At 35.9% G+C, this 23871-nt stretch overlaps 1 non-coding gene and 1 pseudogene across 1 annotated transcript; both read right to left on the bottom strand.

Annotated features, from left to right (window-relative positions):
- Positions 1-3427: 3427 nt before the first annotated feature.
- On the bottom strand, positions 3428-12589 carry LOC112397549 (probable ATP-dependent RNA helicase DDX10 pseudogene; annotated as a pseudogene).
- Positions 12590-19525: 6936 nt separating this feature from the next.
- LOC112397611 (U6 spliceosomal RNA) lies at positions 19526-19632 on the bottom strand. Its single transcript, XR_003002827.1, has one exon. It is a non-coding gene; the product is annotated as a U6 spliceosomal RNA (small nuclear RNA).
- Between the last annotated feature and the right edge of the window lie 4239 nt (positions 19633-23871).

Below are 23871 nucleotides of genomic sequence, written 5' to 3'. Positions count from 1 at the left end.
ACAAAGATAGGTATATAGATTAATAAAACAAAATTATGGGTCTGAATGATGCTGAAACAATTGTAAATCCCTATGCAAAAAGAAGAATGAGGAAGAGGAGGAGGAGGAAGAGGAAGGGGACGAGAAGCACTTAAACCTTTAACTTACACCATAAGAAAAAATTAACTCAAAATTAATCAGATCTAAATGTAAGACCTAAAACTATAAAACTTCTAAAATGTAGGACAAAATATTTGTGACCTTAGGTTGGGTAACAAATTCTAAAAAATGGCAATGAACATAAGAGAATAAAATGACTAAATTGGACTTCACCAAAATTAAAAAGTCTGTGTTTCAAAAATACCATTTAGAAAATCCACAAACTAAAAAAAAATATTTATGTCTCATACCTGAAAAAGACTTTGTAAATTGTGATGATTATTAAAAACTCTATAATTTGCTAACAATCATTGAATTGTACAATTACAATGGGGAAATTTTGTAGTATGGAATTATATCTTAATAAAGTCATTGAAGGATGAATGGTTGTAGAAGAGAGAACTGTTTGGTGGGTGGTGAATAAGGAATTTGATACAGAGGATTAGTTAGGAACATATTGCACAAATACAGGTTAAAGAAGATTAAATGAAAATGCCATGCATGCACCGATGCACAGAATTGGAAATGGAAGTGACCCTAGAGATCTTTGTCTTTTCACACTACTGGATTTTAAATTAAAACTCAATAAGAGTAAGTGAGTTTTCTATTTTCAAATAGCTTTATTGGAAGAACCAAAAGTAGATCTTAGGTCTGTTGAAATATTCAGCACTCATTATACTGTTCATTATTCAGGAGTTGGTAAAAACTCAGTTGAAATCGTTAAAAGCAAAGTTTTCTCTTTAAAAACATTGTTGTTCACAATATGCTTTATTGGCACAAAAAAGCAAATGCTTTTGTATGAACTGTGTTAGAATGGGCTCTGAGTATGTATTAAGAAAGAAATAAAATAAAATAAAACCAGCTAAAGGTGTTATTCAGAACTTTAAAATTTTTGAATGCATTTTTTTCCAAAGGAAACAATGAATACCAATTTGTCCAAAAAAATAAATAAATAAAACAAAACAAAACCATTAAATTGGGAAGTTTCAGATGTAAGCAATTTCCTTGAAATCATAGGCAAGATATGATTCTGATCATGTTTGTTCCACTTGGCAAAGAAGGAAAGGAGGTTGGTGGATGTGGGTTCGAGGGCGGGGATGATATCAATGAGATCAGTTAACCCAGGTAGTAAAAATTTGGTGTTCAGGTCAATTCATTCATTTTAGAATGACTACTAGATTTATTTGGATTTAACAAAAGGAGTGAAGATTCCAAAAGCCATAATTTCCCTAGAAATAAGATAAGCAAAATTTAGTTCATTTTCTCTGAATTAATACTGAATTAGTGAATTTATTTCTGGAAGCAAAAAATGATTTACATTCAATATGTCTGCAATTTCAAGGTGAAAAGCCTAGCCTGTGGAATATTACATGCATGGAAAAACCAATCCAAGGAATTTTTTTTTCCTGTGAAGATATTTCAATAGTTAACCTATCATCAAGCGACACCCTCTATAATAATATCTTTCTTACAGTGAATACTAAGAGCTTAGTATACAGTGCTCTTCTTATTCTATAAGCACCTATTTTGATGAGTGACTCTAGAGATTGTTAATGCAATGCCAGCTGATTGAAGGCATTGCATAGATTCAGATCTTCGTATAAATGTTACCTGACTACAGTGATCATGATCTAAGTTCTCTAGCCCCTCACCTTCCATGATAAAAATTCCATGGGATGGAAATATTTGAAATCTAATCCTGGTAATATCACTGGTTATCTCTGGAACTTTAGGGAAATTGTTTTAAATCTTTGAGCCTTAGTATCGCCTACTATAAAATAGGAACAATTGGACTTGCCATTCCTATCTCAAAAGATCTTTATTAGTCAGTTTAGGCTAGGCATGTTATGGTGACAATTAAAATAAAATAACCCTCACGTGTCTGTGTTTTATTTCCCACTTGTGTGAAATTCAGTCTAGATTGTTGGACCTCCTCCACCTTGTAACTATATTATCTGGAACATGTGCTATTCAATGTTACTGTCATAGGGAATGGGAGCGATATAAAGAGGCACCTAACTCTCAATTGCCTCAGTGTGGAATTGACTCACATAATTGTCCCTTACATTTCATTTACCAGTAGTAATCACATGGTCCCAATAAATTGCAACGAGACCTGCAAATGTGGAGGACTACCTGATGGGCACTGTCATTGCACACTATCATTGATGACAATAATGGTAATATTATAACTAACAGCAAATATTTCATGTAATCTACTCTACCATCCTCTCCTAAAAGAACTATCATGCTTCCATTTTAGGGATGGGCAGTTTAATTAATTTATATTTTTTGTTCAAGGTCACATAGCTACTAAGTGTTGAAACTAGGAGTCAGATTCAGATATGTCTGATTCCAAAGCTTCTCCTATGAACCACTGTGCTATTCAGTACAGAGATATGGAAGGCAAATTTAATTCTCATGGTGTTAAACACAGGGTGCTTCACCTTCTTCTGCACTATTTTGGTCCTATAGCTTCTGATCTAGCCTCTAGATAACCCGAACCATTGTAAGAGCTCATAATGTTTTTTCTTTGAGGAGCATTTGCAAAGACTAGCAATTTTTAAATAAAGGTGTTTCTATATCTCTTTTTAGGCTTAAATATCATTGATGTTGCTTATGTTAATTTAAATAAATTGACATTAGTTGATGTTTCATTAATACAATGTTCTGTTCTTCATGAAAATATGATGCTTAATGAAAACATTTTAATAGCACAATTGACAACAAAAGTGACAGGCTAATAAATATTATCCTGTTGATATAGTGCTTTATATATACAAACAGATACTATATAGAGTTAGATTATAATATAGTGTCTGCCATTTTAACCTTTCCAAATAAACCCTGGACTCTGTTTTGTCTTTTTTTTTTTTTTAGCATATAACAACTCACATTGTGCCACTAAATGGCATCTCTCGTCAGAGATTACAAAACAATGATATATGCATTAATGAGCCTGCTGCTGCGTTGAGAACATTATGAAAAAGAAAGCATATTGGCGGTGCTATTAAAGGATCTATAATTCAGAAAGGTAAGCTGTAAATGACTAAAATATTCCTTGCTATTATTTAAGTGTAACTCATTTTTCTAGATATTCAATGTGCAATGAATGCCTTTTATATAAGTGGAAATAAGAAGTTAGCAACACAATATCAATTTACATAAAAGCTGGTCCATTAATAACTTTGCCTATCAGGTTGAGGTCAAAAATTCAATTAAGTTCCACTATAATGATGATTCTTTCTACTAGAAATCTGATTCTCACCTATCCTGATAATAGAATGATTCAATCTTGGGAATTAGAAGTGTCAAGAGCAATTAGATTAACATGTTTGTATTTTGCTATAAAAACATTGGAAGAAAGAATGCTTTGTAAGACATTACAACTATATTAAATTTGATTGAATTGTAGAACCAATTCTTGGTATGTAGCTCCTATACTTATAATTCATTCTAAAAGCTTTACACTGTAGAAGATATTTGTAGTTAGATGAACATATGTTTACTATTGTTTAGCAGTGATTATTTTTGTTTGACTTTCTTCCTTTTTTAATTTTTTTGTAAACAAAATATATTTCTTTCCCTGGGCTGTAGCTGTAAATTAGACTTTGAATTCAAATGACAGCATGTTCCTTTTCTTTTTCTGTACAATTCTTGTCACAAATTGTGCTGTTTTTAATGGCAAATCAGCTAATTAGAGACAGCGTGGTGTGGAAAATGAATGGAGCTAATTAAATTAGTATTAAAACACTTAGTAATTAATCACTTCTTGCATAGCTATTATTCAGAGCTTAAAATTGTTGGCAAAGCTTATTATTATCCATAAGTTTTTCTCAATATTATTAGCATTAAAAAAAAGATATTTGGGGCATATCCTAAACACACAAAAGTTTGCAAAGGAACCATTACTTCATTTAAGATTGTGTATACCTACAGAATTCACAATGTCATTAATTTTTCTTAAGATCCTATATTTAAATGCTAACTTTCCTATAAAGAGTTAGTAGATATTGAAAAGAAGACTCTAGGATAAAATATTACTATAAGAGCTTGTTTTCAATCATTAATTTCTCTTGTAACTTGTGGGTTGCTAACTGAACACCAGGTGCTCTTCACTCACACCATCTCTGACTTCTAGGATAATATTGGCCTTCAAATCTCAGATCTTTCAGTAACTGTTTTTTTCACTCATCCAGCTTGCCTGAAAATCAACAGCTAACTCACATCTTGTGAACCTTTCCTCTAATTTGTGAGTCAACCTAGAGGAAGCTTCTTATTCTCTCATGGTTATAGTTTGTTCTCCTTTGGCAATACAGAAGTATAGGTAAAGATGATGAATTACTGATAGATTGGTTAATTGAGAATAGAACGTTGGCATGAAGAGTATTTTATTTAAATTACTGCTTCAGTTCTGTTGTACAAAAGCTTTGAATTTGGTTGTACAAATCAAGGAAATATCCTAACATGATTTTTATATGTATTTGTGATGTTAGTTTTTATTCATTCATTCATGTATTCAGTCACTTATTCATTGAAGCAATAGTTCTATACGGGTGGGACTCAACCCTCAACCCTAACTGAGGCTCTGAAACCACTTTGGACTATTTTAAAAATAGACATGTCTGTACCCTTGAAGAATCTTCATCAATAGACCTGCAGTGGGTCCAGACCAAACATATTATTAAGGCTATATAGAAGATGAGATAATGGTACATACTGAGGTTAAGGACCACTATTCAAGATGTTATTCTAGGCACAGGGACTCTAAAGACTAATAAGAAATGGTCCCTGTAGTAGCTTTCAGTCTAAAACAGTTATGAAACACTAAGTAAAATGAGAATAATTATCCCTCTTACATGTGACACTGAGAGTGAACAGCTGACCATAGGAGTACATCCAATGGCTGAGGAAATTTCCCCCAGAATCATTTTTATTTCTAAATTATTGAATTTAAAATCGAATTTAAATATATTCATTTTAGTATATACACAGGAATATTGGGACTGATTAAAAGTGATATCAAGAGAAATGGTGTTTTCTCAATTATAGATTTAGAATTAATATTCAAAACAGTATTTTTAAAATATATTTTCTGTGGCATATGGATGTCAGGCCCAGGTTTTATTCAGCATTTTATTGCAAGATCAAAACCGTGAGAGATGCATAGAGATCACTCTATAAATTTTTGTTGAATTAATGACCAAATGAATAAATAATGTATCTCTGAAATGATAATTATATTGGTTATTGCTTTGCTTTGACTAAATTAATTTCACTAATCACTCCCCCCCATTCTTTTAGTGAATGTCAAGGAAACATTTTAAGTATTATGAAAGGAGTTTTCTGAATTGCCTCCCCAAAGCATGACAGCCATAATGACTAACAGAAATTTTCTCACCTGCTGAGCAAACTACCTCAGCAATCTGTGCAAAGTCAAATGCTATTACTGCCAAGATGGGATTTTGAATTCTACAAATCTTGGATCCTTCTTCCTAGAATATAACCAAAACAAGATTCATGAAACCAAGAAAAATGCTGCCAAGGCAATTACATTGTTGCTTTCCAATTCCTGCCTGTTTTAGAAGGCAAATAGCATTGGGAACCAAATTCTGTCAAGAATTAATTATGGGATTAGGTGATAATGACAAAGATGACAGAGAATTTGAGCCAATTTGGAGAATTAACCGAAGAATTAAAACTACAGTAACATGGCAACAATTGAGAGGATTAATAGTACTTACAGTATAGCTTTTGCCCTGATTTCAGCACGAGTAAACGATGAAAATTCTGAAACTCCAAATATCAGTCTCAGACAGAGAGGTGAGAGAACTGACTTATCAGAAGCAACTCCCAAGATTAATAATAGTAACTCACACTTATCTAATGTTTCTTGTACCGTGTTGCAATGATCTCATCCCTGCTCTGAGCGTGTTATAAATACTGACCCCTTTATCCTTCTCAAAACCCTATAAGGCAAGTTCAATTATTACTTTTTTTCTTCCTAATATATTGGATGAGGCAGGCAGCTCTTCTCAGAGTCAGAAACAAGATTTGAACCCAAGCTTTCTGGTTCTAGAGTCTTATGATTTTAACAACTGTGTTGAAAGAAAAGAATTTTACAACAGCTCTTTTTGAACAATATGCTCTCTTGACATTTCTATGCTTGGCTGTTCAGAGACAATAAATGAAATATTTTATGTATTATTTAGTTTCCAGAAAATATAGTCTTATTTTCAAACCCCTCTTCCTTCTATTATGACACTAGTTCTCCATTATTGAAAAGCCATCCTAGTCATCATTCATTTTTACTCCAAAATATAGTAATATTATTAGATTTACTGTCAATAAGGACCTGCTTAAACCTGAAGTATTTGAGATACAAATGTGTACAACAGGATGTTGAATAAATTTCTGAGATTCCATGACTCTGTATAACAGCAGTTTCAGTGATGATATCTTTGATAGTGTGTTACTGGTGGGAATTCTTTTCAACTATATCATAAATATATTTGGAAAATATTCCTATGTTTTGTGATTTCAGTTTAGAGAGAGAACTGCTAAATGAAAACAGGAATTTAATGGATCAGGTTGACTTTTGAGAAAAGAAGTAAAGAATATTACTCAGCTATAAAAAGGAATGAAATAGTTCCATTTGCAGAGACGTGAGTGGACCTAGAGATTGCCATACAGAGTGAAGTAAGTTAGAAAGAGAAAAACAGATATTGTGTAATATTGCTTATACATGGAATCTAGAAAAATGGTACAAATGAACTTATTGACAAAGCAGAAATAGAATCACAGAAGTAGAGAACAAACTTATGGTTACCAAGGGGGGAAAGGAGGATGGGATGAATTTGGAGATTGAGATTGACGTATATACACTACTGTGTATAAAATACATAAGAAATGAGAACTTATTGTTTAGCACAGGGAACCCTACTTAATGATCTGTGGTGACCTAAATGGGAAGGAAATCTAAAAATCAGTGGATATATGTATAGGCATACTTGATTCACTTTGCTGTACTGCAGAAACTAATACAACATTGGAAAGCAGCTATACGCCAATAAAAGTTAATAACAAATAAAAATTTTAAAAAGGAATTGAATATAAGACTAAAATCCACTTGTGTTACTTATCTTGGCTCTCTTTGAATAGCAGAATTTCAATTGTGTCCAGATAGTCTTGCCACAGTAAGAATCTTTATCCTCTTCTCACGCCTTCTCAGACAGGCTGCTTGACCTAAAGAGTTGAAAAATCTCTTCCTTTTCCTTTTTGAATTAACCCAGAGGATAAAGCATGTGGGTTTATAAGCTTGTCATGATGTCTTAAATTTTGAACTTTGATAATTCTAGGCTTCATTCCAACCATAGTCTTGGCTCTTGGTTGTCTCCTACAGGTAAGATGTGCCATTTATGGATTCAGAGGAATCATTTTCCTTTCTACTAACAAGGATGTAAAATCTTGAAAACTTGACATGATTCTGGCATCTCTCAGCTGCAGTCAATAATAAAATTCACCTGCAGGCTTAGTCCAGCCAAATTCCTGAACACTTAAGAACTTCTGATCAACAGAAACATTGGCATCTGGATCTTACCTTATGTCTCTTCTTTTGGCTGGATTTGTATATTCAGTCTTTAGTTTCTGGGTTCAATGCTCCACTGTCCCTATGGGATGGAAATCTTTCCTTGAGTCCTAGACTGCTTGCCCTTTGACAGTTTAATCTCATGTTTTCAATGCTTATGGTCACTAGAATCTATATGTGAATAGTTTAAGCTTAATGAGTATAAACACCTTAACTCTGCATTTCTAACCATGTGTCTTATCCATATAGTCCTTGATTACTGAAGGAAAGGCAATCCTCTTGTAAACAGAGTCTGGCCCCATATTTAATATATGATTGCTGGTATCTCCTTCTACCCTACATCTGGGAAAGCTGGTAAGAAAGCCTACTTTCTCTCTCCTTTGATGCCACTGTGAAGATCAAACCCCATAAGCTCCAGCTAGTGCATGGGAGTCCTCACCACAGCCTCATTCCCTAACCACCCTAAAACCCCAAGTTAGTCTCTTTTCTCTGTTCTCTCAAGCCCTTCTTGTACCAGTTTCAGAGCTCACCCCTGTTCTCCCAGAAAGTCTCTGTGTGACTAATAAACCTTTCGTAACTTCTTCGTGCATGTATGACATCATTAGGATTGACATCTGAACCAAATTTGGGGTGAGTGTTTATTCTGCTTCTTTTGAGTGACCAAAATTAGTTGTCATTCTTCTTGGGACTTTTCTCGTTTTTTTATTTCTCTATATTTCCTGTAGCCTGATTCCTTTTGATTCTGATTTCATTTCTGAATCCTTTCAACTTTTTTTTTTTTCTGGAAAAAGAAGGCTTATCTACCTATTTCCTCACCCTCTTCATGGCCTTTTTTCTCTACTACCTTGCGTTCTCTTAATCCTGGATCTGCCTAAGGATATCACTTCCTCTACAGGACTGAACAATGGAGAATATTCGTTTTACCAAACCCATTGTGGATAATCCCACCTGGCTTTTACCATTCCAATTATGCATCACCCCTTTTCCACAAACAAACTTGTACTGAAGAGTTCTATGCCTGGTTTAGATTTTCATTCTTTATCCTAGATATTTTCACCATATATCTAGGAAACATCAATAATTATGAACAAAATCCATCCAAGTAACCAGGTGCTAAATTCCTGGGCTTCCTCCATTTACAGGCTTCACCCATGCTCTGCTTCATTATTTTCTTCCTATACCATTTCATGACCCTTCTTTTATCAGGCAGACCAGCATAAAAGAAATCTTAATATCAAGCAAGATTACTCTCTGACCAATAAATCTTGTCCTTCCAAGAATCTCACACCCTCACATTTACTAAACTTTCTAATTAAAGTACTGAGGCCACCAATTCTTTGACCTCTCTTTTCTTCCGTCTTAATGGAAGCTCAGCAATATTAAGTCAGTATCACACAGATAGTAACTAGACAATTCCTTGGTTTGCTTGGAGAATAAAGTTATTATGCATGGTCTCTCTCAACTTGTCTCCCCTCTGTCTGCTCCTCAACTTCATTACTATCTATACTTACTTCCTTTTCTGTAATTCCAAAGAATGAGATCCCTCTTCCTATTCTTAGGCAACCTCTGACCCTATCAATGTCTTTGATCTCATTAATCCCTGACTCTTTTGGAATTTTGTACCATCAGTGATCCACCCTGTAGCTTTTCTATCTTCAACCTCTTCTCTATTCAGACAGTTTTTAGCCTAAGTATCTCATCCTTGAATCACGTTACTCCCAAGTTCTTATCCTTCTCAAGCCATTCTAATCCACGATTTCAAAATAATCAGCAACAGTCTCTATCTCCATTTTCTCACCTCCCCTTCCCTCCAAAATAAATCATAAAAATCTAAGTAAATTTTTGGCTTACATGGTACCAATAACATCAATTCTCAAATGCAATGGATATTTTTTATTATTTTCTTCCTTAACCTTTATTCTGTATTTAATTGGCAATTTCTTCCATCTTGAAATGCTTCCATCTTGAAATGCTGTTTCTCTTTGATTCTGTAGCATCATTCTCTCCTGCCCTCTTCATACCTTTGAAGATACCTTTCTGGTCTTATCTACCCTCTCCTTTTCCTCTACCCATTATGCTCTTATTACTCATATGTTTGCCCATGACAAGGGCATCCAATTACATAGTTTCATGCTAATCACACTCATATGGATTGCTCAAGTCACCTTCATATATCTACATTAAATTCTGCTGGACTCCTTCACCTGAATATACCCCAAGCTCTATATATTGACTATGTGCCAATTAAATGTCCACTTAATTCTGTACCATTTGAGTTGCTTAACTCTGTCATCTCTCAAGAACTTAGCTGTCGTTTTCACTTTTCTTTTACCTTCAGCCACCACTTTCAGTTATTTACCAAGTCCTAAATATTTCACATCCAATATATATATATGAAATAAAGACATATTTCACATTATGTGTATATTATATCCATTTATATCTGTCTATATCTATCTGTCTGTCTATCACTCCTCTGCTTTCATATCAGTCTTTCTGCCCTAGTCATGTCCCCCAAATCACAAAACTGGATTATTGCACTAATTCCCTAGCTAATCTCTCTGCTTTCATTCTTCACTCTTTCGATTATGCTGGTTTCAGTGTTCTGTAAATACAAACCCAACTGTGACAATTCTATTGAAAATCCTACCTTTACTCCACATTTTCTAAATATGGTTTACCAGGCATTGTAAGGTTTGGACCTACTCATGCAGACTTACTTCCTGCTATCTTCCTTTATACCTTTCATACTCCAGCAGCAATGAATTGCTTATATTTTCTCTATACCTCAATCCCTCCCCAATATATCACACTGCTTTTGCTTATGTTTATCTTTGTCTAGCTAACCCTTCCTAGGCATAGGCCTCCTCCTTCCTCCACTCCCCCAGTCTACCTGGAAAACTTCTACCTCTACTTATCTTTTAAGATTCAGATTAGAGGTCACTCTTTCCAAAGCCTTTGCTCTGACCTCTCTAGGCTGCATTATGTGTCCCTATTCTGTATGTCTTTTACTTATTAGACTCTATACCATGTTTTTTGCCTATCTTTACCATTAGATTATGATATCCTTTAGGGCACAGGCTATGTCTCATAAATCGCTGTTACTCCAGCACCTAGCAAAGTTCCTGACACATGGCCAATAAACTTTTATTGCACGGGGAGTCTTCAAGCCATAAAATGATTCACAGGAGAATTAATGGAGAAGTAACATGGTCTGAGCACTCCTTTGGGAATCAGTACTCTGTATGATGCTGGTGAGGTCACTTAACCTTTCTATGTCTCTATTCTTTCAGCCAAAAAGAGACCACCTATATATTAAGATTCTTTTTCAGCTCCATATTTCTATGAAATGTGTACTCTTCATGCTGCGCTTACATTTTTGATTATAGAAATTTAACAACTCCCTTGAGATATTTTCAGACATTACACACAGTAACTACACTGAAGTTAGGAAGTTATTTTGAACTAAGTCATTTATACAGATAAAGTTCCCTAGGAAAGTAATATAAGTAAATGTGAATTGAATAAATAATAAATTTTTGTGACTTAAAAAAATTTCTTGACAATATTATATATGCAGTGGAAGTACTAAACATATACATATATGTATATACTTATTCAATACATTCTATATATAAAATCATACATATAAACCATACATATTTCTCTCCAGTAATTTTTTTTGCTTCTGTAGCTATGGTCACTTTTTTCTTGACACTGGATTTAGAAGGTTCTTCCTTCTGTAATGTTTTATTCTCTTCAAGGTCCAACCCAAGCACATTTCACCTTAAAGAAATCAGCATCAAGTCCTTCTTCCTCCTCCTCATCATTTCCATCCAAGAACTGCATAGAAATATCCTTGATCTTCTGTACCTCATCAGTGTTAGAGACCAATTGAGCTTGAGATCCTTTTGCTTTTCCCAATTTCTTTTTTCTTTTTTATTCATCTTCTTTTTTTCTTCTTCATGATTAATGCAATTAACCAGTCTCTACTCTGCCCCTTCTGGTCTTTTCCCACCTTTTTGAAGGATGAACATTTTCTCATTGAAGTAAGCTCTAAATTCTTCCACCTCATCATTGGTGAGGGAGGGAGCTCTTGGCTCAATTACTTTATTATCTTGACTTACTACCAGTTCTTTGGTGGGTTGTTTCTGAATTTTCTGAAGAAATTTTACCCATGGTGACACAGCAAGACTAAGAGACAGGCACATTCAGGCATAGGTAACATGCCCACATTAAATACATTTTATCCTTCATTAGATATACTGAATGTATGCAGAGAACAAAACACCTTTGAGCTCTTTCTTTTGAATCTTGGGGCTAAAAAAATTCCATTATTTTTCTGGATGTCTAATAGTTTTATTCTGGATTTATTTTTATTTTCTTCATAGGCACTTTCTTCTGGAGAAGCTGCTGCACCACCTCTCTTCCTTCTGAGGGAAGCAAAATTAATAAAGTGTCACCATTCTCTTTGTACCTACAAGTTTTATGTGTTGGTGTCCTATGGACAAACCCGAGAACCCAATTCACAGCCAGGAATCCAGCCCCCTGGCTGTAATATCAGCAGGAAAGAGTATTGCAGATCTCTTGAAGGCAAATTCATTATAGTAACTTCCATTCTCCTCACTGCTGCTGTCACACATAGAGGGCAAGGATAGAAATATCAGGAAGACCAATAGCTGGCAGATCTTGGTACAAATACTAAACTTCTTTGCAACTGAAGAAAAATGTAATGTGCTTCTTCTTTACGTGGCTTCTCAAAAAGGAATATATCCCACTTCTTTCTTACTGCAGTTCACAATCTATGTAATTCTCTTTCAAAGTGACAGGGGTGATGTATTTTGCTTTTTCATGAACTTTATATACATATATATATATATATATATATATATATATAAACATACATGTATGATTTTTGTCAAAAAAGTGTAAAACATAATCAAATATCTACAAGGTTTTATTTTGGGGGGGGGGTTGGGTGGAGGGAGTATGAATACTTCAGATAAGCTATGTGTTAAAACCAAACCATTCTTCCTTAAACCAACATTTTGTTTTTAGAATCTACTGAATTCCAAGACTTTTATTATATGCAGTGGGCAGTCCAATCATCAATAACAATTATATCAAAATTATCAATTTAATTCTATTTTCATTCCACTAAATACTTAGTTTATGTGTCTGGGGAATTTCTTACTCATCTCTCTATGTTCCTGGTAGAATATAAGTTCTGGAAATTCACCATCTGAATTAAGATTCTGGCCCTGCATATCCCACCCTTGTGGCCTGAGGCAAGATATTTGAATTTCCTGTGGCTTAGATTCCTCTTCCATAAAGAGGAGAGAACTATCAGAGAACCTACCCATAGATTGGATTAGGCAGATCCCCAAAGCACACTCTGGAAGAGCCCATGTAATCATAACCCAGGAGAATGCGTAAGCTACAGTGGTTATAAAAGGGGATTTCAAAGTGGAAAATGAATTCAGTACTGGATATTCTGTGAAGTATCGTGGAAAGAGTTTTGAACTTGGGTCAGGTTATTTTTTGCTAATCTTTCTCATTTTAATAAATGTGTTTCTTTTCTTTCACCACTTCTCAGTTCCACCTCCTGTGGAACTGGAGGTGTCCTCTGGAAGGCCTCTCCCGTTGTGGAGCACAGGCTCTGGACGCGCAGACTCAGCGGCCATGGCTCACGGGCCCAGCCGCTCCGCGGCATGTGGGATCTTCCCGGACCGGAACACGAACCTGCGTACCCTGCATCGGCAGGCGGACTCTCAACCGCTGCGCCACCAGGGAAGCCCTTAAAACCTTATTTTGATACACATTGTCTCACTTAAATTTCACAGTTACTAGTGACTTGCACGTAAATTTTCTCATTTTAAAAAAAAAGGGAAATAAAGCTGATTGGCTTGTGCAAAGTTACACAGCTAATCTTGCTAGAAATCATGTGACCAAACTAGATCCTGCAGATGATGCAGGACAGAGACCCAGTTTCTTTGTACTGATCAGGGCTCAATCTGCAGAGCAAATATAATGGAGAGCTATTCATTCAATAAACCAAATAGATACCCAGCAAGCACCAGGCATTGGTTTAGGGGTTGAGGATAAAGCACAGACTAATACAAGCTACAGTCCTGTCTTTGTGGAGCTAACCTTCTAGATGGGAAAAGCAGAAAATAAACAAAATAATGAGCAAAATATGTTACATGTTATTCTGGACTCAGAATAAAAATAAAGTAGGTATGGGGGATAAAGAGTACCAATGTGCTATTTTTGAATGGTTAGAGAAATCCTCACTAGAATGATAACATTTAATTAAAGACCTGTAGAAGAAGGACAGGGCTGCCCTGAGATCTCAGAGAAGTGCTTTCCAAGTAAAGGCAGTTATAGTAAAAGGCCCCTGGTGGGAGATGCCTGGGCCTGGTGTGTATGCAAAACAAGGAGGTCAGTGTGCCTGGAGTAGAAGAAACAAGGGAGAGAATGGGGAGAAAGCTAACAAGAAGCCAGAATTTATAAGGCTTCATAGTCCATTGTAAGAATTGGGGGTATTAGATTGAGTGAGAAGGGCAGTCACTGCAGGGTTTAGAACAAAAGAAAGACAGTATCTGGTTTACATCATATCACCTAGGCTGTTGTGTTGGGATGAGACTTTGTTGATAAAGACAAATGTAGAAAAGTCAGTTAGGAATGACTGAAATAATCAGTGAAAAGGGATGTGGCCAATCACGAGGAGGTGATAAGACTGGATCATATTCTGGATATCCGTTTAAGGTTAAGGTGACAGTACATGGTTTAGGACTAGATGTGGGCTGTGAAAGGAAGAGAGGCATCAATGAATACCACACATTTAAAAGGTAATAAGTTGTGTATAATCCTCATTAATTTTCCTGCTAACCCTGTGGGTATGCACTGCTGAGTTTGTCGCTGTTGTTGTTATTGCTGTTTATCTGTTTATGAGTTGTTTTTCATGAGTTGCTTGAGAAAGTAGAATGGAAAGAGTCAGAAGGGTGAGGGAATTAGTTGGAATTTGGGGTAAGTTCAAAGAAACTTTAGGAACTATATTCATAGCAGGCCTGCAGTAAAAATATCATTACAGAGGCAAAGCTCCATTGCTTGCTTTGCTTTTTAGCCTAGAAAATAGTTACTGTTACATGGACAGAAATTGGGAAAAAATGATAGAATTGGGTTATATTTTCTGTGGAATTTGGCTTATCATAACCACGTCAACAAAAATTGTCTCCACGCAGCATCTTTTAAGAGATAACAACAGCTTGGCTATCCAAAACTCTTGTTTGAAATACTATTTGTTTTCAACAGTATTTTACCTGGATTGAAAAGTCAAGCATCGTGTTTAAACATCAGAAGTCAGCATACAATTTTTTCAAACTTGGAAGTCAAGTCGCTTTGAGAACAAATACATTGTGGTGGATACTTGGAAAGTGTATTGAAGGAGTAGCAGGGCAGATATTAATGCTGAACAATGACAAGTATGACACAGGTGCTAGTCTTCACACTGAGGGGTCACCACACGTTATTTCACAATGGCTGCCTCAGTAGATGAGCTGACATAACAACCCACTGCCAGTGCCATGAACAATTGCCAATTTCATTTTACAGGAGTCGCATTGGTCATCTGAACCATAAAAAGTGATGAGGATAGGTGAAACTGAATATGTTATGACTCATTCAGAGCTGGCTAGTCCACGGGCTAGTCCACGGGCACTAGGACAGATTCAATATTGGAGAGACCAGGTTCAAACCCTAAGCCTGCCATTTAGTAGCTGCATGACCTTGACCAGACTGCTGAGCTAGTTTACTCTCTTTAAAAAGGAGGAAATTAATGTAGACTTATACTAGAGAATCATGTGATGCAAATGAGACAAGGCCATGTGTAAAAATGGTTTAAAGCATCATATAAATATTTCATGTTATTATTGAAAGGCTTTCCCTTTGAAAAATGGAAAGGGAGAGGGTAAGAATGCCTTAGCAATTATTGAATACTCTCTGTGATTTCAGGAATTCCCCACATAAAATAATGGCGTATCTATCTATCTATCTATCTATCTATCTATCTATCTATCTATCTATCTATCTATACATCTATCTATCCATCCATCCATCCAAGAACTCTGTTGTGTATCTTGTCGAATGTCATTGTGTATGTTACAGTCAAGATCCAAACTTAGGCTGATCTTTGTGTCCAAGCCTGCATAATTCCTGTTATACCAAGTCATTGACTGGTCATTTTACATGCGGCAACACTGTGTCAGAGATGGAAGAAATAATGGAAATCATCTAATGGAATTGTTTTCAAATATTTCATTGCAAAGTCTTACTGGGAAGCTCAATATTTTCTAGAAATAGAGCTGATCTTGATAAAGCAGATGTGGGAACTCCAAAGTTGCTTCTCCTCCACTGAGCCCTCTTCTACCTCTCTGGGGATGGTAGGTACTTTAGGGTCTGAAAAACATTAATATAGTCCATTCCCCTCAGTTTAATGACTGAAAACAGAGTTTCAGGGAGTTTAAATGATTTACCCAAGAACAAAAAATTTTTAATGGCAAAAAAAGAACAAGGAGCCCAGTTCTGTGCATTTTTGTAACATATGCTCCCATTTACTTCCTACATTGTTCCTACAATATTAACATCTGAAGGGTCTCCTATCTCCCACTCAAATTCTGAACCAGTTAAGAGATATATGAAGAAGTTTATCCTATGGAGATAAAAATATAACTCATATAATTGATGGAGAGCAGAGCTCACTGTGTGATAACAAAATGCAGCTCCCCAGGATCAGGGCTCACCTTGTCACAGGTAGCACTGCTTCCTCCACGTGGAAGGAGCCTTTACCAATAAACTTAACCACTGGGGACAAAAACAGGCCAGAATACAAGCTTCTTGGAGGCCAGATTAAAACTGAATGGGTAATAGGTTGAGCTCTGCCTACCTAGTTTCTACTCCCTAAATTTCTAGATTACTATCTTCCAGGGAAGTGAGGGGTCAGTAAGAGTCCAGTGCTACCTTAATGCAAGACTCTTGTAAAATGAAACATCGGGAGAATAGGTTTAGTGACTCCACCTAATGGTGGAGGGGCACAGGTCTGATGAGATCACACATTGTAACATATGGTTTTATTTTGTTTAAACTTCTGGTTTTAATTTTTGATTTGTGTATTATTCTATGAAAAATAATATTCTCATCAACGTATCTCAATATTTGAGTACATATCAAATTTATAAATATTATATATTTCCTTGTGGGTTTTTAATTTTTAGATGAACTTACTTATTTCTGAAACTGAAAGTTACTGTAGTGAGATGTTATGTGAGGCAAAACCAAATGGGGATAAATCTTGAAACAGCACTTTCCCCTACCACCCTGAAAGAGCAGAGTAGAAGTAATTGTCATATCTTTAGAACAGGAGATATCCCAAGAACAGGGTGGAAGTTGGAATCTTAGAGTCAGTGAGACCTTGCAGGACTTATGAGAATCAAATAAAGAAGCTGTGAATAGACAATTGATGAAAGAAGCTTGGTGGTAAAGAGGGGCTTGAAACACATACCCTCCAGGTAATAATATTTATTTAAGTAAATTCCAATACATTTTGAATCTATGATTAAAAGAGGATTACTAGGGCTTCCCTGGTGGTGCAGTGGTTGAGAGTCCGCCTGCCAGTGCAGGGGACACGAGTTCGTGCCCTGGTCCGGGAAGATCCTACATGCTCACAGCTAGGCCCGTGAGCCATGGCCGCTGAGCTTGCGCATCTGGAGCCTGTGCTCCGCAACGGGAGAAGCCACAACAGTGAGAGGCCCGTGTACCGCAAAAAACAAACAAACAAAAAAAAGGATTACTAGATATTTAATTTGAAATAAATATTCAATTTAATTCAAAAAGAAGTTTAGCACTTGGGAGCATCAATTTCAAGAGCAACCATTGAAAAGTCAATGTACTCTGGAGGTTACAAAATCCATCTTTCTATGTATATAATTATAATATATGGTTTCAAGAGCTAAGAGTTCAAAATTACTATAAAAATTAATATAAATCCTAGCTTCAATCCCCAAAAGAGAAAATTGCATATTCCTTCCCATTATTCTCTACTTTTCTTTGAATCTCAGATCTAACTTCTATCACTGGGATGTAGATCACTCTGGTGAAGTCCTGCCTCCACTGATGTTGCTATTGTCACTAACTTCAACCCATCTTCTGATTCTCAGCTTAAGTATCACCTCTGCAAGGAGTTCTCCCATGATCTTCAAATGATAATGAGTTCCCCTGGTTGTGTCTCTCATACTACTCTAAGATTCCTCCTGTCCCCTTTTATAACAGCCCCACTTTTGCTCATTTGGTCGATCAAAAATGTTTATTGAGCATATATTACATGTCAGGCATTTTTCTAGGCTCTGGATATACAATGGTGAGGAAGACAGGCTAGATTCCTGCTCTTATGGAGTATACATTCCATGCCATCAAGAATCTTAGTGGCTTTTCTTTTTCTTTCCTACTGATGTTTGCTAAATGTCTATAATAGCTGTTGATATATGTATGTGCTCAATAAATATTTATTGAATACATGAGTGAATAAATAAATGAAAATTATGGGGAATAAATAAATAAATATATAAGATATTGATTAATGTTTTGCAGAGAATTCATACTGGATGAAAAAATTGATAGTGGATGACTTATCCTAGATTTGTTGTTCATGGAAGACTTCTCTGAGGTTTTAACATTGAAGTTGAGACATGCCTGATAGAAATAAATCTGTTTTACATGATTTATGTAGTCAAAAATGACCATGCTTTGAAAAGTTCAAGCAGTGGGGAGAGACCTAGAGTTTGAGAAACCTCAGAGGGATAGAATGAGAGTGAGAGAGAGGGGATGAGAAAGAGGGTTGGGGGAAAGAGGGGAAGAAGGAATGAAAAAGAGAGAGAGGCAGGGAGAGGAAAAAAGAGGAGAGGAGAGGAGAGGAATGAAGAGGAGAGGAGTGGAGAGGAATGAAGAAAAGAGAGGAGAGGAGAGGAGAAGAGAAGAAAAGAGAGGAGAAGAGAGGAGAAGAAGGGAGAGAAGAGGAGAGGAGAGCTGGCAAGGTGAACCAAGGCAACAAACATGAGAGATGAAGCCATTTGGAAGTGGATCTTCCAGCCATAACTATTACCATGTGCATCAGAGATGAACCATCCAAATTCCTTTCCCACAAAATTGAGAGTAAAGGTAAAATGGCTGTTTAAGTCCCTGTATCCTAGAGTTGTAACACAGCAACAAATAATTGAAATCTGTCTTTCACAGTCACTGTAGCATCCACAAAGCTCAATTACTGGCCCACACTAGGTGAGGAAAAAAAAATGGAGGAATCACATCACTAGCTCTCCTTAGACTCAAGTTTTTACTTATTTATTTATTTTATTGGAGTATAGTTGTTTTACAATATTGTGTTAGTTTATACTGTACAGCAAAGTGAATTAGCTGTATGTATACATATATCCCCTCTTTTGTGGATGTTCTTCTCATTTAGGTCACCACAGAGCACTGACTAGAGTTTCCTGAGCTACGCAGTAGGTCCTCATTAGTTATCTATTTTATACATAGTATTAAGAGTGTATATATGTCAATTCCCATCTCCCAATTCATCCCACCACCCCCTTTCCCCCTTGGTATCCATATGTTTGTTCTGTATGTCTGTGTCTCTATTTCTGCTTTGTAAATAAGATCATCTACACCAATTTTTTCAGGTTCCACATACATGCATTAATATACAATATTTGTTTTTCTCTTTGTGACTTACTCCACTTGTATGACAGTAAAAATATGGAATGCTTCACAAATTTGCATGTCATCCTTGCACAGGGGCCATGTTAATCTTCTCTGTATTGTTCCAATTTTAGTGTATGTGTTGCCAAAGGGAGCATGACTCTGAGTTTTAGTGTCCTTACATGTGGAGTAAGGGTGCTATATAATTTTCAGAATGTTTAAGAGAAGTAAATCAGGTAATATATGTAATATGTTTAATACTGTGCTTGCACACTGTAGCTACAGAAGTAGTAGAAATATGTTGTTCATTTCATTCACTGTTTATTCCCAGTGCCTAAACCATCACCTATTAGACAGAGTCCTCATTAACATTTTTTTAATTAATAAGAAAATGAATGCATAAAGCAATCTATTAGACACTGTTTAGGTGACTAGGATCATAAAGAATAACAGCTCACTATTTTATAGTGGCTATAGATATGCTGTCTGTTCTAATACAATAATATAAGTGCTATAGTAATGGTCTGTGCAAGGATTTATAAGAGCCAAGAATGGAGCATCAGATTTTGCCTGGAGAGAGAAAGTCAGGAAATATTTTACTAATGTAAGGACTTCTGTTAGCTCTGAGCCTTAGAGCGTGCCAAATTGATCATTATGAAAACATGAAGTCAATTCATTCCTAACAAAGAAATTTTATCTTTAAAAAAATAGACCAAACTGAGACTAATATATGACATATCAAGACACTTCAGATTGGATTTCTGAGGGACTTATATCAGGCATAGGATACAGGTGGGAGAATGACATGGTAGTCAGATAAGCAGAAATCAGATGATGAAGGGCTGAGCATGCCACCACAATACATTTGCCCTTCATTGTATAAGGAATAGAGAGACAGTTACATATTCTATTCAGAAGTCTGGCACTCTTAGACTCTCATTTTACGAAAGTTACTCTAGATCATTGTGAAGAATGGATTGGAAAACTTGAGATGGAGGCATCTAAGATGCTGGTGCTGTTACCTCTCCTATTACCAAGGAGAGAAATAATGCTGACATGAACTAAAGCAGTGACATATGATCAGTGAGTAAAGAAAAATTATGGAGAAATTTAATAGGGTTAATTTATTGGACTCGGTTGATTGATTATATATGGAATTTGAGGAAAACAGTGGAGTCAAGAGATTCATTTAGATTTTTGTAACTGAGAACAACATTATACAGTCAACAAAAATTTTCTGTACAATTTTGGATACTGTAGCAATTGAATATGGCCTTTCATAATAGTTCATAACAAATAACCTCAAAATCCCAGTGACTAATGAAACAAACTTTTTTTTTTTGCTCATATGACTACATGTCTGCAAGGGATGAGCTGCAGAGTGTGGGTGGAGCTCAGGTCTGTTCCATATGTCATTCACTCTCTTCAGACCAGAGGCTAGCTGGAGCACATATGTCTCATGGAAAGTCCAGGAGCCAGGAAAATAATCAGAAACATGCAGGGGCTCTTAAAGTGTAGGTACATATCCCCCATACTGCCAATCCCATCCACATGCCATCAGTGAAAGTAAGTAAAATGGCCAAGTCCAACATCAACAGGACAGCAACACACATTCTGTCACACCAGGAAGTACTACATAGTCATATGACAAAGGACATGGATACACAATTCTAATATAGGGAATCAAGTGAGGAGTTGGGAACAATGACTCAATGACCATGACAGTCATGTCAGTGCATCAAGTAAGTATATCCATGAATAGAGCTGAAAAGAGAAACATTAGAGATGTCCACACTGAGTATCTTTCTTGCCACAAAGCTTCTTTACCCTCACTTCACAGTACTTTGAAATCATTGCTTTATGGGGCTTTCTATACTAAGTTAGTTGTTTTTTAAATCACATTTGCCTAATTTTTGTACTACTCCATGTAAAGAAAGATGCCATAATAAAAATCAAGCCAACCTTCTCCAATAACAACAAGAGATGAACAATGGCACTTGTAGATTAATGTTGGTACTCATAGTCTCAAAGATTATTCCCCAAGAATGACCTATTCCTTGGTAACTAAATACCACTTAGGCATCAAGGTACTGCTGTCTTCTTAAGGCCCAAATTTGGACTCATAATTGTTCTCTTACTAACTGCAAACTTGACCGGTACTATGAGGAAGAAGGAAGACAAGGCCTTGCCTAAGGGTTCAGGAATGAAAAAAGGTAAATAGTTCAAGATAGTATCAAGATAAGTTTAACTCCTCTTCACTTCATGATCCAGACAGGGACCCTTTTACCTGGTTCATATATCATGCTCTACACCTCTATAACTACCTTTGCTGGTGGTTATACAGGAGTACTTGAGATTCTGCCAAAACCAGTTGAAATTCATATCCAAGATAAGGGAACCCAGAAGTTCTTGGTCAAACCATTGTGGTAGGCAGAATTAGGATTCCCCAAAGATGTTTGTATCCTAATCCCTAGATCCTCTGAATATGTTGGGTTACAAGGCAGTGGACAATTAAGTTGCAAATGTAATTAATTTTACTAATCTTTACTTACTTAAAGATCAAGATATTATCCTGTATTATCTAGGTGGGCTCAAGGTAATCACAAGAAGATTCTTTAAAATAAAAGAGAGAGGCAGAAGAAGAAATCAGAGTCAGAGAGAGATTTTAATATACTGTGTTGCTGGCTTTGAAGTTGGAGGAAGTGGCCACAAAGTAAGAAAGGCAGCTGTCTCTAGATTGGAAAAAGCAAGGACCAGATATCCCTTAAAACTTTCAGAAGAAATGCAGCCCTGCTGACACGTTGATTTTAGCTCACTAAGACCCATTTCTGACATTGTACTTCTAAAACAGTTAAGATAATCAATTTCTGTTTTTTTAGGCCACAAAATTTGTGGTAATTTGTCACAACAACAATAGAAAGTGAATGAAGTCCCATATCTTTTGCTGATGATTGATACCAGAAATACCAAACCCCTTTAAAGAAAGAGCTCTTCAGGTTTCCCTGGTGGCGCATCGGTTGAGAGTCCACCTGCTGATGCAGGGGACACGGGTTCGCGACCCGGTCCGGGAGGATCCCACATGCCGCGGAGCAGCTGGACCCGTGAGCCATGGCCGCTGAGCCTGTGCATCCGGAGCGTGTGCTCCACAATGGGAGAGGCCGCAACAGTGAGAGGCCCGCGTACCGCAGGAAAAAAAAAAAAAGATGAGCTCTTCAACAGGGAATTAAATTTATCTGATGAATAACCATACCAAAATGCAGTAAGATCATTGTCTTCCCATAAAAGACAAAGCCAGCAAACTAATATGATTTTCCCCCTTTAAAACATTTACCATCTATTCTTTAAGAATAGCTTCAAAAATACTGACATTCTGAGGCAAAACAACAAAAATGACACCAATTTACTGACTATGTCTTGGAAATATGGTTTTCTTCCCCTTCAGTAGGGAGAGAGGATCTACTAGGGAGGAAAATTCAATTTTCTTCAAATAAGTCACAAATTTAATTTACCCTTTGGGATTATAAACTACCCATAGGTAATAAATAAATAAATAAATACCTCTTTGTATGTATCACAGTCCCAGATTTATGCATAATAAAAAATATTTATGCCTTGCTACCTCAATACCATAACATTCTTATCTCATTCAGTTGTCAGTGAGCTCAGATTAATGGCCATTTCATTTCTGACTCTCTAGAGTCTAACAAACATGCCTGGCATATAATTCCCACTGCATCATCATTGTTGGATTCATTAATTAACCTTAAGTGCTTGTTGAATTGATCCATAACACTTCATAATTTATAAAAAGGTCTGAGGATGAGATTTTTGCAGATCCGATCCCTTTTAGATATAGTTCATGCATAATGGGCAAGCCTAGGATAAGTTAGTAATATTAACATATTCACCATGTTAAATTGCTGGGACTATAAAAGATAATTACTGAAGGGAGAAAAATATCTGTAGGCACAGTTTTAAGAACAGAATGATTTCTCCTAAAATGTATTAAAATTGTTTGGCAGTAACAGTGTACATTGAGCATTTGATTATTTTTAACTGTTTTCATTTTTGTTCATTTTCTCTGTGCAGTATTCTTAAATAACCTTCCACCAATATTTTTTTCTTTCTTTAGATCTTTAGGTGTATGAAATGTAAATGAATTTAATCAATATGCTCAGAGGACTAATTAGTTATAATATCTTCAGGACATTCAAAACTATAAATAGTGCAGTTAAAAAAGTGAATATGCTATAAGTGATATTCCAGAAGTGTTATTAAAGGAAATAAAAGCTGTTTAAAATAAACAGACATTTTGGCAATTTAATACACATGGGTTTCATCTTATGTTACTATTTGGTTTGACTAAGTTAAATTGTCCAAGTAAAATAATGACTTAG

Source organism: Neophocaena asiaeorientalis, unplaced genomic scaffold (genome assembly GCF_003031525.2).
Source record: "Neophocaena asiaeorientalis asiaeorientalis breed wild unplaced genomic scaffold, Neophocaena_asiaeorientalis_V1.1 scaffold218, whole genome shotgun sequence".
In the NCBI taxonomy this organism is placed as follows: Eukaryota; Metazoa; Chordata; class Mammalia; order Artiodactyla; family Phocoenidae; genus Neophocaena; species Neophocaena asiaeorientalis.
Note: the sequence above shows the minus strand (reverse complement) of the source record. Positions and strands in the feature narration are given on the sequence as shown.